General features: G+C 39.4%; 1 pseudogene; it reads left to right on the top strand.

Annotated features, from left to right (window-relative positions):
- Window positions 1-11019: 11019 nt before the first annotated feature.
- On the top strand, window positions 11020-12730 carry LOC129475575 (stress-induced-phosphoprotein 1-like; annotated as a pseudogene).
- Window positions 12731-13089: the final 359 nt, after the last annotated feature.

The raw sequence follows: 13089 nt of genomic DNA, 5'->3' as shown, positions 1-13089 counted from the left end.
CAAATAGAGGGTGAAATCATTGAAGATTGGAGGAAACAAACTCTCAAATTCTGGCAATAAAAGTCACCAAGATTTTGGTAATCTGGCTTGAAAAGTTTTGATAGTATTAATGAACCACAATACTAAAGGACAATAAAATATGCTGTCAATTAAATTTAAAATTATGATAAATACAAGGTGCTAATTGAATCATCTGGAGGAATATTCATAGAATGGGAAATCATTTTAAACTCTACCTTTTCCCTATTGATCTCAAGTTGTTAAAATAAACAAAGCCTTCAGGGTATATTTGGAATTCATTTTTCAAAACTCCAGAAATTGAATTTCCAAAAGAGTCTTTAGAAAGAATTCAGCTAGATGAATGAAATTGCTGGGGAATTCTATCTCTACTCACGTGGTGAGATTGAGTAAGTCAACCTTTCCATGGCCCTGAATGCAGGATACTGTCATCAGTGTATGGAGCAGCTGAGATAGAACGTATTGCCCCACAAGCCCTGACTTGACCTTGGAGAAGATACAGCTATAGATCTTTCTAACACCTCTAAAAGAGAGAAGAGTATGGATTATTTTACCTCATGTGTCAACTCCTTTCTTTTTCCACTACTCCTGTGCTAACTCTTTTTTTCACAAAAGGAGGAAAAATAGGCACTAATAATGCTCTTAGATGCCTATAATATAGACACTTGCATAATCTTGCTAAAAAAAATGGACATGAATTCTTGAAGTTCTTTCTCTTTTCACTAACTCTTTTTCATTATGCAATATTTACATATATCAAATCATCACATCATACACCAAGCTTGTCCAACCCATGGCCCTTGGGCCACATGCAGCCCAGGATGGCTTTGAATGCAGCCCAATACAAATTCATAAACTTCCTTAAAACATTATGCGATTTTTTGCAATTTTTTTTTAGCTCATCAGCTATGGTTAGTGTATTTTATGTGTGGCCCAAGACAACTCTTCTTCCAATGTGGCCCACTGAGGCCAAAAGATTGGACACCCCTGTCATACACTTTGAATATATATAATCCTTATTTGTCAATTAAATATTAAACATTTTTAAATTAAAAAAGAAAGAAGACAATAAAAAACAATTACATGAGTAAAATTTCTTAGAAAAGCATAGTGAAAACTCAGTTTGCAGGTAAATTGAGCTGAAATCTCAGTTAAGAACTTGTATATTTTCTAGAAACCAGGCACGTCTGGAGGGATGATGGAGGTGGATTGGCTCTGCATCTATTATATGTAAGTCCTGGGGGGAGGGGAAAATTTAAACCAAAAGAAGAGGGAATCAAAACACACAAGGGCAGTACTAGGGCATGGATAAAATGGCATAATTCTGAATAGAGCCTGTAACTTGCCATTCAACTTGGTCCCCCGACTCAACTCCTGTGGACCCATGGTTGAAGTTTCATACATGGAGAATGCAATAAAATAATAAAAAGTAAAAGAACTGATTCAATAAACTTTTTGTAAATCCTTAAGAGTAACACTACTCAGGCCGGGTGTGGAGGCTCATGCCTATAATCCCAGAACTTTGGGAGGCTGAGGCCCGTGGATCACTTGAGGCCAAGAGTATGAGACTAGCCTGGCCAGCATGGTGAAACCCCGTCTCTACTAAAAATACTGAAAAATAAGCGAGCGTGATGGCGGGCGCCTGTAATCCCAGCTATTCGAGATGCTGAGGCAGGAGAATCTCTTGAACCCGGGAGACGGAGGTTGCACTGAGCAGAGATCTCGCCACTGCACTCCAGCCTGGGCAACAGACTGAGACTCCATGTTAAAAAAAAAAAGCAGCACTACTTAGCACCCCACTTAGTAAGGTGTCACACCAGTGGAAGTAAAGAGAAATTTTCTCCATTGCGGTTAACTGCTGAACCACAGGATGGGTGACAAAATATTGGTGCTTCGATGGGTTCATGAGTGCGGGAGACTGTGGCAGACATCAGGGCAACCTTATGTGTAGGAGATGTGCATATAAAATACTTAATACTGTTTCTGACACAAAACTAACACTGTTTCTAACACTGTTTTTGAGCATAAAATATGTGCTCAAAAATGGTTGCTTACTAATATGGTTATTACTAAGAGCAGCACCCTTAGGAGTTATGAGCTGGATTATGTCTTCCCCAAAATTTATATGTCGAACTCCTAACTCCTAGTATCTCAGAATGTGACTGTATTTGAAGATAGACTCTTTAAAGAGGTAATCAAGTAAAATTGGATTCACTAGGGTGGGCCCCAATCCGATATAGCTGATGTCATTGCAAGAAGAGGAAATGTGGACATAGACATGTCCAAAGGGAAGATGATGACACAGGGAGAAGACAGACTTCTACAAAACAGGGAAAGAGGTCTGAAACAGATTCTTTCTACACAGCCTTCAGAAGGAACCAACCCTGCCAACACTTTCATCTCAGACTTCTAGTTTCCAGAGCAGTGAGAAAATAAATTTCTATTTGTTTTTTAAAAACAACCAGTCTGCTGTACTTCGTTATGCAGCCCTATCAAACTAACACAGTGATCATTAGCTGCAACAGAGTATATTATCCTACCAATCTAGGGGAAAAGACAAAAATGGTCATAGCTGTTATGACTAGTTCCTAAGCATTCGTTCACTTATATATGTTAATTCAATCAATACTGGTTGGTCATTACTATGTACCAGACACTGTGCTAAGTGCTAGAAATTCAAAGCCCAGTAAAGCATAGTCTTTGTTCATGAGGAACTCATGGTCTTGTGTACGGGTGTGAGATTGGGAGTGAGAAAAAAGGAAGAGAGGAGAAAATAGAGGAGCAAAATGATAGAAAGATCATAGGACAGCTAATAAGTAACCCAATGGTTATAATTCCATAATCAGTACTGTGAAAAGCAGGAAACAGGCACAGGGTTTTATGAATGTGTAGAGATGGGCTATCTAAATAGAATGTGGGTTAAGAAAGGCTTTCCAAAGAAACCGTCTCTTGAGCTAGGCATTGATACATGAATAGGAGTTAGCTAGACAAAAATAGAAATAAAAGACATTTCTATTTAAGAGACACCACCTCTTTCCTTTCTTTCTGTACTTCTTGAATTAAATAGAGAAGTCCTGTAATAGCGATACAAGAAGTGTCAGAAAAATTTAGTTTTGTTGCTCTTCTGTTGATATGACTTCTTTCCTCAGACTGAATGAACTAAAAAATGTAGAGTTTTTATACATGTGCAACAAAGTTCAGTTTTGTATTCAAACTAAAAATTGAAAGCTACACACACACACACACACACACATTTGTGAACACTAAGAAGCCCCAGTTCATGAAGTGTCATCCTTGCTTTATAATTAGCATATCAAACCTTGAGAATAAGAGACTAAAAATACATTTCTACTCATATTCCAGTAATGTAAGTTATTATGGTGCTTTTGCAAATCTCTATCTAATATTTCATTTATTGTCCTCTTATTTTCAGCAACTAATTTGTATCTAGCTTGAATGACTATTCAAGATACTCTTTCATTAGTTTAGTGATGAAGTCTGAAGTTACACAGAACAGTACATACATTATTTCCTGATATTTCATTTTGTGTACAAGCAGCACTCCTATGTGCTGTGGAATGAACTAATACCTCTGTATATCAGTTCTCTGTTTATAAGAAAGTTGATAATCTTTTCTCCCATTAAAAATGGTGAAATATATTTCAGCACAAATAGCTGTTCTAGTGTTATATTATATTTGAACAGTAAATAATGTAGGCCTATGAACTGAAAAGAATGATAATAGCATATTTGAATGGTTCCGAGGCTAAAGAAAGCAAATTTTAAAAAGGAAAGCATTACAATAAAGAACTAAGATGACATGTAAAATATACTAACATTCTCTTCCAAATAAGGCATTTAGGCTTACAAAGATCATGGTGATGATGATGACGATAATTACATTCAGTGAAAATATCAAGTACAGTCACATTTTAATTTACCGATTTTCTTTTACAAGTAAAAAAATCATATTTCTTTCTCTTCCTAAAAGAAATGTATCCATTTAAAAATAGGTCTTCTTGCCAGCCTCCTTTTTTATTTTTATTTATTTATTTTTTTGAGACAGGGTCTCATTCTGTCACCCAGGTTGGAGTGCGGTGGCGTGATCATGGCTCACTACGGTCTTGAACTGCTGAGCTCAGTTGATCCTCCCACCTCAGCTTCCCAAGTGGCTGGGACTACAGGTGTATACCACTGTGCCTGGCTAATTTTGTATGGTTTGTAGAGACAGCGTTTTTCCATGTTGCCTGGACTGGTCTTGAACTCCTGGGCTCAAGCAATCCACACACCTCGGCCTCCCAAAGTGCTGGGATTACAGGTATAAGCCACCATGCCCAGCAAACCTCCTTCTTATAACCTGCTTCAGAATGAAGAATTCAATAGACATTCTTTCAGTGTCAGAATTTTCATTGGATGCTTTGACTTTTGCGGAAGACTAGGAATACAGGCTGCATGACATGCTGTCCTTCCAACCACTGGAATTAGGCTTGTGGTTCATTTGAATACATATTCTAGATATAACCTTGCAAGATTTTTTTCTAATGCTATTAAGATTCTAACCTATCATAATAACTTGGCCTTTTTTGGGGGGCAGATGCTATTCATTATGACAGGATAGAGTATGAAAACTGCTGAACTCGAAAGGCTTTCAGACAAAACTTTGGCAGCTTGGGAACTTCTAGACTCTGCCAAAAACCTAACAACAAAATAAAGGCTGCTCCCAAATCTGATTATGGAGACCAGATTTAGCATCTCAAACAAAAATATATATTAAAAAAGAACTATAGTAAAATGCTAAATCATGTAAGGTTAAAAAAAGACTACTTATGAAAATATCTCCCTTACCAACTCAAGTGATGAGAGGATAGACTTTGTGATATCCAAAGAAATGCAAACAAAATTCAAATCAAAGAATATAAAATGAATTTTGAGGAAAAAATCCTATGTGCTCTCAAAGAGTTAACTTTTAAAGTGCACTTCCCCAAACCATGAAATAAAAATCTTGTTTTCATAGCTAAATTGGAAATATTGGGAGAGAGTCCAAAATGGTGAGCTTTGTCTTACTGTTTGTTATAAAAAGCAAACACACAAATGCCTGGCATGAAAGAAAAACTTGTTTCTGTCAAATACATTCTGTTCAGGAAGAGTGCATCCGTGTGAAAATATGACCCCTATAATGGTGCCAAGTTTAGCAAAATCTAAGGTGATCTGTTGAGGAAGTGCTAAAAGCAGCTTTAACTTACACACCCAGTGTTTAAAAGCTTTCAAAAACAATCTAAAGGAGAACACTGATAACATGCTTTTTTGGTAATTCACCTCTCCTTTTTACTTCCTTTGTCTCAATTTAGAAACTAGATAAATATATTGTTCCTGAAAGAACTGGAAACATGATGTTTAATATGGAACCCACGTTTATCATCATTCTGGTTTGCATGTCCTGAGTACTAAAGTTTTATATTTATTTATATCTCTTACGAGTTTAAAATAATTATCTTCTTCAACAATCCACATTTGTAAGAGCTCAGTTCATATGATGTCTTTATGGCTTTTTAAAAGTTGTTTCTCTTTAAAAAGTCCAAGTTAAAATATTGCATATGGGAGACATTAATGCTTTGGCTTTATGAAACATTGTGATAAAATGTATGGTAAAATTCCTAAAGGAGTTTTGCTAATTTTAAAAGTTTGGGAATTGTCAATTCTTTTTGTTAATTTTAATTTTAATTTTCAAGATTATAGAAAGGTTGTATTTTTAAACAAATTTCCCCTAAGTTTTTCATGTCTTAGAAAACAGAGCCAACACCACTGCTGCTAATATGCATACGCAAGGATGGAACTCTCTGCCATTACCCCATCAGAGTGTTCTTGCCAGTGTACCAGGAACACCTAGGCCCTTCCAGCACAGCAGGTTCCTAATCTCGAGGGGCCAGAGAACAAAGCCAGGGGCCCAGTTGTAACCTGCCCAGGGTTACAACATGAAGGCCAGGACTGCTGAGCTGGGCCTTGGGCCCCTGAAATCTTCAAAAAAAAAATAAAACCAGTCGACTGAATCCACCTTATACCACAATCAAGCCCTCAAGGGCAGCAAAGAAGATAAAACCAAAAAACACCATCCAAAGGAGAGCACCTTCAAAGATTAAAGGAACATCACCCCACACAGATGACAATGATCCAGCACAAGACCTCTGGCAACTCAAAAGTCCAGAGTGTCTTCTTACCTCCAAATGACCACACTGGTCCCCAACAATAGTTCTTAACCAGCTGAAATGGCTGAAATGAAAGACATAGAACTTAGAATCTGCATAGGAACAAAGATCATCGAGAGTTAGGAGAAAGTCGAAACCCAATACAAGGATTCTAAGGAATCCAATAAAATGATACAGGAGCTGAAAGATGAAATAGCCATTTTGAGAATGAGCCAAACTGATCTGACAGAGCTGAAAAACTCACTACAAGAACTTCATAATGCAATCACAAGTTTATTGAATTATTTATTTATTATTATTATTATTATTATTTTGAGACAGAGTTTCACTCTTGTCACCCAGGCTGGAGTGCAATGGCGCAATCTCAGCTCACTGTAACCTCTGCCTCCTGGGTTCAAGGGATTCTCCTGCCTCAGCCTCCCAAGTAGCTGGGATTACAGGCGCCCACCACCACGCCCAGCTAATTTTTGTATTTTTGGTAGACACAGGGTTTCACCATGTTGGCCAGGCTGGTCTCAAACTCCTGACTTCAGGGGAGCTGCCCACTTCAGCCTCCCAAAGTGCTGGTATTACAGGCATGAGCCCCCATGCCCGGCCTATTTAATTCTTTAAAAATATTATTTCTATCATTTTTGGAGAATAAGTGGTGTTTGATTACATAGACAATTCTTTAGTGGTGATTTCTGAGACTTTGGTGTACCCATCACTCAAGCAGTGTACACTGTACCCAACGTGTAGCCTTTTATCCCTCGGCCCCCTTGATTGTCTTGGGTCTGTGTCCCCACCCAAATCTCATTTCAAATTGTAATCCCCAGATGTTGAGCAAGGGACTTGTAATCTCCGTATGTCGACGGAGGGGGTTGATTGAATTATAAGGGCAGTTTCCCCAATGCTGTTCTCATGATAGCAAGTAAGTTCTCATGAGATCTGATGGTTTATAAGGCAGTTTTTCCTGCTCTCTCTCACATACTCTCTCTCTCTCGCCTGCTGCCACATAAGATGTGCCTGCTTCCCCTTCTGCCCTGATTGTAAGTTTCCTGAGGCCTCCCCAGTCATGTGGAACTGAGAGTCAATTAAACTTCTTTTCTTTATAAATTACCAGTCTCAGGCAGTTCTTTATAGCAGTGTGAGAACAGAGTAATACACCCCTTCCACCCTTTCCCCCGAGTCCCCAACATCTATTGCAATATTCTTATGCCTTTGCATCCTCATAGCTTAGCTCCCATCTATAAGTGAGAACATACAATATTTGGTTTTCCATACCTGAGTTACTTCACTTAGAATAATGGTCTCCAACCCCATCCAGGTTGCTGTGAATGCTATTATTTCTTTCCTTTTTATGGCTGAGTAGTATTCCATGGTGTCTGTGTGTGTGTGTGTGTGTGTGTGTGTGTGTGTGTGTATGGTATGGTGTGTGTATATATATCTATATATATATATATGGTATGGTGTATATATATATATATATAGTATGGTGTGTGTATATACATATATATAGTATAGTATATATATATATATATATATATATATATATATATATATATCAAAATTTCTTTATCCACTCATTGAATGATGGGAATTTGGGCTGGTTCCTAATTTTTGCAATTGCAAATTGTGCTGCTATAAACATGCATGTGCAAGTGGCTTTTTCATATAATGGCTTCTTTTTCTCTGGGTAGATACCCAGTAGTGGGATTGCTGGATCAAACTGTAGATCTACTTTTAGTTCTTTAAGGAATGTTGATACTGTTTTCCATAGTGGTTGTACTAGTTTACATTCCCATCAGCAGTGTAAAAGTGTTCCCTTTTCACCACATCCATTCTTTTTTTTATTTTTTAATTGTGGCCATTCTTACAGGAGTAAGGCAGTATCACATTGTGGTTCCGATGTGCATTTTCCTGATCATTAGTAATGTTAAGCATTTTTTATATCTTTGTTGGCCATTTGTACATCCTCTTTTGAGAATTGTCTATTCATGTCCTCAGCCCACTTTTTGATGTGATTATTATTTTTTCTTGCTCGTTTGACTTCCTTGTAGATTCTGGATATTATTAGTCCTTTGTCAGATGCATACTTTGTAAATAATTTCTCCCACTCTGTGGGTTGTCTGTTTACTCTGTTGATTATTTCTTTTGCTGTGAAGAAGCTTTTTAATTTAATAAGGTCTTATCTATTTATCTTTGTTTTGGTTGCATTTGCTTTTGGGTTCTTGGTCATGAACTCTCTGCCTAAACGAATGTCTAGAAGAGTTTTTTCTATGTTATATTCTAGAATTTAGATGGTTTGAGGTCACCGATTTGAGTCTTTAATACATCTTGTGTTGGTTTCTTTAATAAGGTGAGAGATGACCCTGCAGTTTCATTCTCCTACATGTGGCTTGCCAATTATCCTAGCATCATTTGTTGAAAGGGTAGTCCTTTTCCCACTTTATGCTTTGGTTTGCTTTGTCAAAGATCAGTTGGCTGTAAGTATTTGGCTTTATTTCTGGATTCTCTGTTCTGTTCCATTGGTCTATGTGCCTATTTTTATACCAATACCATGTTGTTTTGGTGACTAGAGCCTTGTAGTATAGTTTGAAGTCAGGTAATGTGATGCCTCCAGATTTGTTCTTTGTGCTTAGACTTGCTTTGGCTATGCAGGCTCTTTTTTTGGTTCCATATGCAATTTAGGATTTTTTTCTAGTTCTGTGAAGAGTGATGATGGTATTTTGATGGAAATTGCATTAAATTTGTAGATTGCTTTTGGCAGTATAGTTATTTTCACAGCATTGATTCTACGCATTCATGAGCATGGGATGTGTTTGCATTTGTTTGTGTCATCTATGATTTCTTTCAGCAGTGTTTTGCAGTTTTCCTTGCAGAAATCTTTCACCTCCTTGGTTAGGTGTATTCCTAAGTATTTTATATATTTTTTGCAGCTATTGTAAAAGAGAGTTAGTTTTTGATTTGATTCTTGGCTTGATCGCTATTGGTGTATAGCAGTGCGAGTAACGTGTGTACATTGATTTTGTGTCCTGAAACTTTACTGAATTCATTTATCACACCTAGAAGCCTTTTGGATGAGTATTTAGGGTTTTTCAGGTATATAATCATATCATCAGTGAACAGTGACAGTTTATCTCTTTACCAATTTGGATGCCCTTTATTTCTTTCTTTTGTCTGAGGAATCCCAGTACTATGTTAAATATAAGTGGTGAAAGTGGGCATCTTTGTCTTGTTCCAGTTCTCACAGGGGATGCTTTCAACTTTTCCCCATTCAGTATAATGTTGGCTGTGGGTTTACCATAGGTGGCTTTTATTACTTTAAGGTATGTCCCTTCTATGCCAATTTTGCTGAGAGTTTTAAGCATAAAGTGATGCAGGATTTTGTCAGATGCATTTTCTGCATATATTGAGTTGATTATATGATATTTGTTTTAATTCTGTTTATGTGGTTTATCTCATTTACTGGCTCTTGTATTTTAAACCATTCCTGCATCCCTAGTGTAAAATACACTTGATTATGGTGGAATATATTTTGTATACGCTGTTGGAATCAGTTAGCTAGTATTTTGTTGAGGATTTCTGCATCTATGTTCATCAGAGATATTGGTCTATAGTTTCCTTTCTTTGTTATGTCTTTCCTGGTTTTGGTATTAGGGTGATACTGGCTTCATAGAATGATTTGGAGAGAACTCCCTAAATCTGTATCTTTTGAAATGGTTTCAGCACTGTTGGTACCAATCTTTAATTGAATGTCTGATAGACTGCAGCTGGAAATGCATCTGGTCCTGGATTTTTTTTTTTGGCAGTTTTTTTTTAATTACAATTTCAATCTCGCTGCTTGTTATTGGTCAGTTCAGAGTTTCTATTTCTTCTTGGTTTATCTATTTCCAGGAATTTATTATTATTAAATTATTATTTATTATTACTACATTATTATTATTATTATTATTATTATTATTATTATTATTATTGAGACAGAGTTTTGCTCTGTCGCCCAGGCTGGAGTGTAGTGGTATGATCTTGGCTGACTGCAGCCTCCACCTCCCAGGTTCAAGCAATTCTCCTGCCTCAGCCTCCCAAGTAATCGGGACTACAGGCACGAACCACCATGCTCGGTTAATTTTTGCATTTTTAGTAAAGATGGGGTTTCACCATTCTGGCTAGGATGGTCTTTATCTGCAGACCTCGTGATCTGCATGGGTTTTTCTTTTCTGTTGCATTGTCAGGCTGCAAATTTTTTAAGCTTATATGTTCTTCTTCCTCTTGAACGCTTTACCACTTAGACATTTCTTTCACCAATACCCTAAATCATCTCTTTCAAGGTCAAAGTTCCACAGATCTCTAAAGCAGGGGCAAAATGCCGCCAGTCTCTTTGCTAAAGCATAGCAAGAGTGACCTTTACTCCAGTTTCCCATAAGTTCCTCATCTCCATCTGAGACCAATTCAGCTTGGACTTAATTGTCCATATCACTATCAGCATTTTGGTCAAAGCCATTCAACAAATCTCTGGGAAGTTCCAAACTTTCCCACATCTTCCTGTCTTTGGAGCCCTCCAAGTCTCTAGGAAGTTCCAAACTTTCCCACACTTTCCTGTCTTCTTCTGAGCCCTCCAAACTGTTCCAACCTCTGCCTGTTACCCACTTGCAAAGTTGCTTCCACATTTTCGGGTATCCATATAGCAGCACCCCACTACCTCAGAACCAATTTACTGTATTAGTTCCTTCTCACACTGCTATGAAGAAATACCAGAAACTGGGTTGGGAACACGGAGCGGACAGATTCGATTCAGTGGGGTTCCGGGCAGCGCTGTGCTATGAAGCAGGTCATTGAGCTGAAAGAGAAGGGCAACAAGGCCCTGGGCATGGGCAACATGGACAATGCCTTACAGTACTACTCCGAAGCCATTAAGCTGGATCCCCACAACCACGTGCTCTACAGCAACTGTTCTGCCGCCTATGCCAAGAAAGGAGACTACCAGAAGGCTTACAAGAATGGCTGCAAGACCGTCGACCTAAAAGCTTGACTGGGGCAAGGGCTATTCACGAAAAGCAGCAGCTCTAGCGTTCTTAAACAGATTTGAAGAAGCCAAACGAACCTACAAGGAGTGCTTAAAACACAAAGCAAATAACCCTCAACCGAAAGAGGGTTTACAGAATATGGAGGCCAGGTTGGCAGAGAGAAAATTTATGAATGCTTTCAACATGCCCAATCGGTATCAGAAGTTGGAGAGTGATCCCAGAACAAGGACACTGCTCAGCGATCCTACCTACTGGGAGCTGATAGAGCAACTACAAAACAAGCCTTCTGATCTGGGCACAAAACTACAAGATCCCCGGATCATGACCACTCTCAGTGTACTCCTTGAGGTCGATCTGGGCAGTATGGATGAGGAGGAAGAGATTGTAACACCTTCACCACCACCCCTTCCCAAAAAGGAGACCAAGCCAGAGCCAATGGAAGATCTTCCAGAGAATAAGAAGCAGGCACTGAAAGAAAAAGAGCTCAGGAACGATGCCTACAAGAAGAAAGACTGACACAGCCTTGAAGCATTATGACAAAGCCAAGGAGCTGGACCCCAGCAACATAACTTACATTACCAATCAAGCAGCGGTATACTTTGAAAAGGGCGACTACAATAAGTGCCAGAGCTTTGTGAGAAGTCCATTGAAGTGGGGAGAGAAAACAGAGAAGACTATCTACAGATTGCCAAAGTGTATGCTCGAATTGGCAACTCCTACTTCAAAGAAGAAAAGTACAAGGATGCCATCCATTTCTATAACAAGTCTCTGGCAGAGCACCGAACTCCAAATGTGCTCAAGAAATGACAGCAGGCAGAGAAAATCCTGAAGGAGCAAGAACGGCTGGCATACATAAACCCCGACCTGGCTTTGGAGGAGAAGAACAAAGGCAATGAGTGTTTTCAGAAAGCGGACTATCTCCACGCTGTGTAGCATTATACAGAAGCCATTAAAAGGAACCCAAAAGATGCCAAATTATACAACAATCGAGCTGCCTGTTACACCAAACTCCTGGATTCCAGCTGGTACTCAAGGACTGTGAGGAATGTATCCAGCTGGAGCCGACCTTCATCAAGGGTTATACACGGAAAGCCGCTGCTCTGGAAGCGATGAAGGACTACACCAAAGCCATGGATGTGTACCGGAAGGTGCTAGACCTGGACTCCAGCTGTAAGGAGGCGGCAGACCGCGACCAATTCTGTATGATGGTGCAGTACAACCGGCACCACAGCCCCGAAGATGTGAAGCGATGAGCCATGGCAGACCCCGAGGTGCAGCAGATCATGAGTGACATAGCTATGCACCTTATCCTGGAACAGATGCAGAAGGACCCCCAGGCACTCAGCATACACTTACAGAATCCTGTAATCGCACAGAAGATCCAGAAGCTGATGGATGTGGGTCTGATTGCAATTCGGCGATGACTTGTTCATCCCCGCTTCCCTTCGCCCTCATGTGGAAAGAGGAGTGGGGACCGCGGCAAGCAGCACGGAGCGGAAGGGAGAGCAGGGGGAGAGAAGGCCTCATCTCTCTGTATTTATACATAAGCCCGGGGAAGACACAGAGATTTGTACCTGTGCTGTTCGTGCCGCTGCTGCCTCTGGGTCCTCCCAGCACATGCATGATCTCTTCACCGCTGCTGTTCAGTTCCGTGTCTTCTTCCCCTGCCCCCAGTGGCTGTCTCAGCTGCTCTCCCATAGTTGGTTATTTTTTATTTGGGGCAGTGGGCATGTATAGGGAGGGGAGGGGGTTCTTCCCAGCCTCAGGTCCCAGCTGTCTCACGTTGTTTATTCCGCGTCCCCTTCTGCAATAAAACAAACCAGTTGGGTGAGGTTATAAAAGAAGAAGAAAAAAGAAGAAAGAAG

Source organism: Symphalangus syndactylus, chromosome X (assembly GCF_028878055.3).
Source record: "Symphalangus syndactylus isolate Jambi chromosome X, NHGRI_mSymSyn1-v2.1_pri, whole genome shotgun sequence".
Taxonomy (NCBI): domain Eukaryota; kingdom Metazoa; phylum Chordata; class Mammalia; order Primates; family Hylobatidae; genus Symphalangus; species Symphalangus syndactylus.
This window is presented reverse-complemented; position numbering and strand designations above follow the sequence as displayed.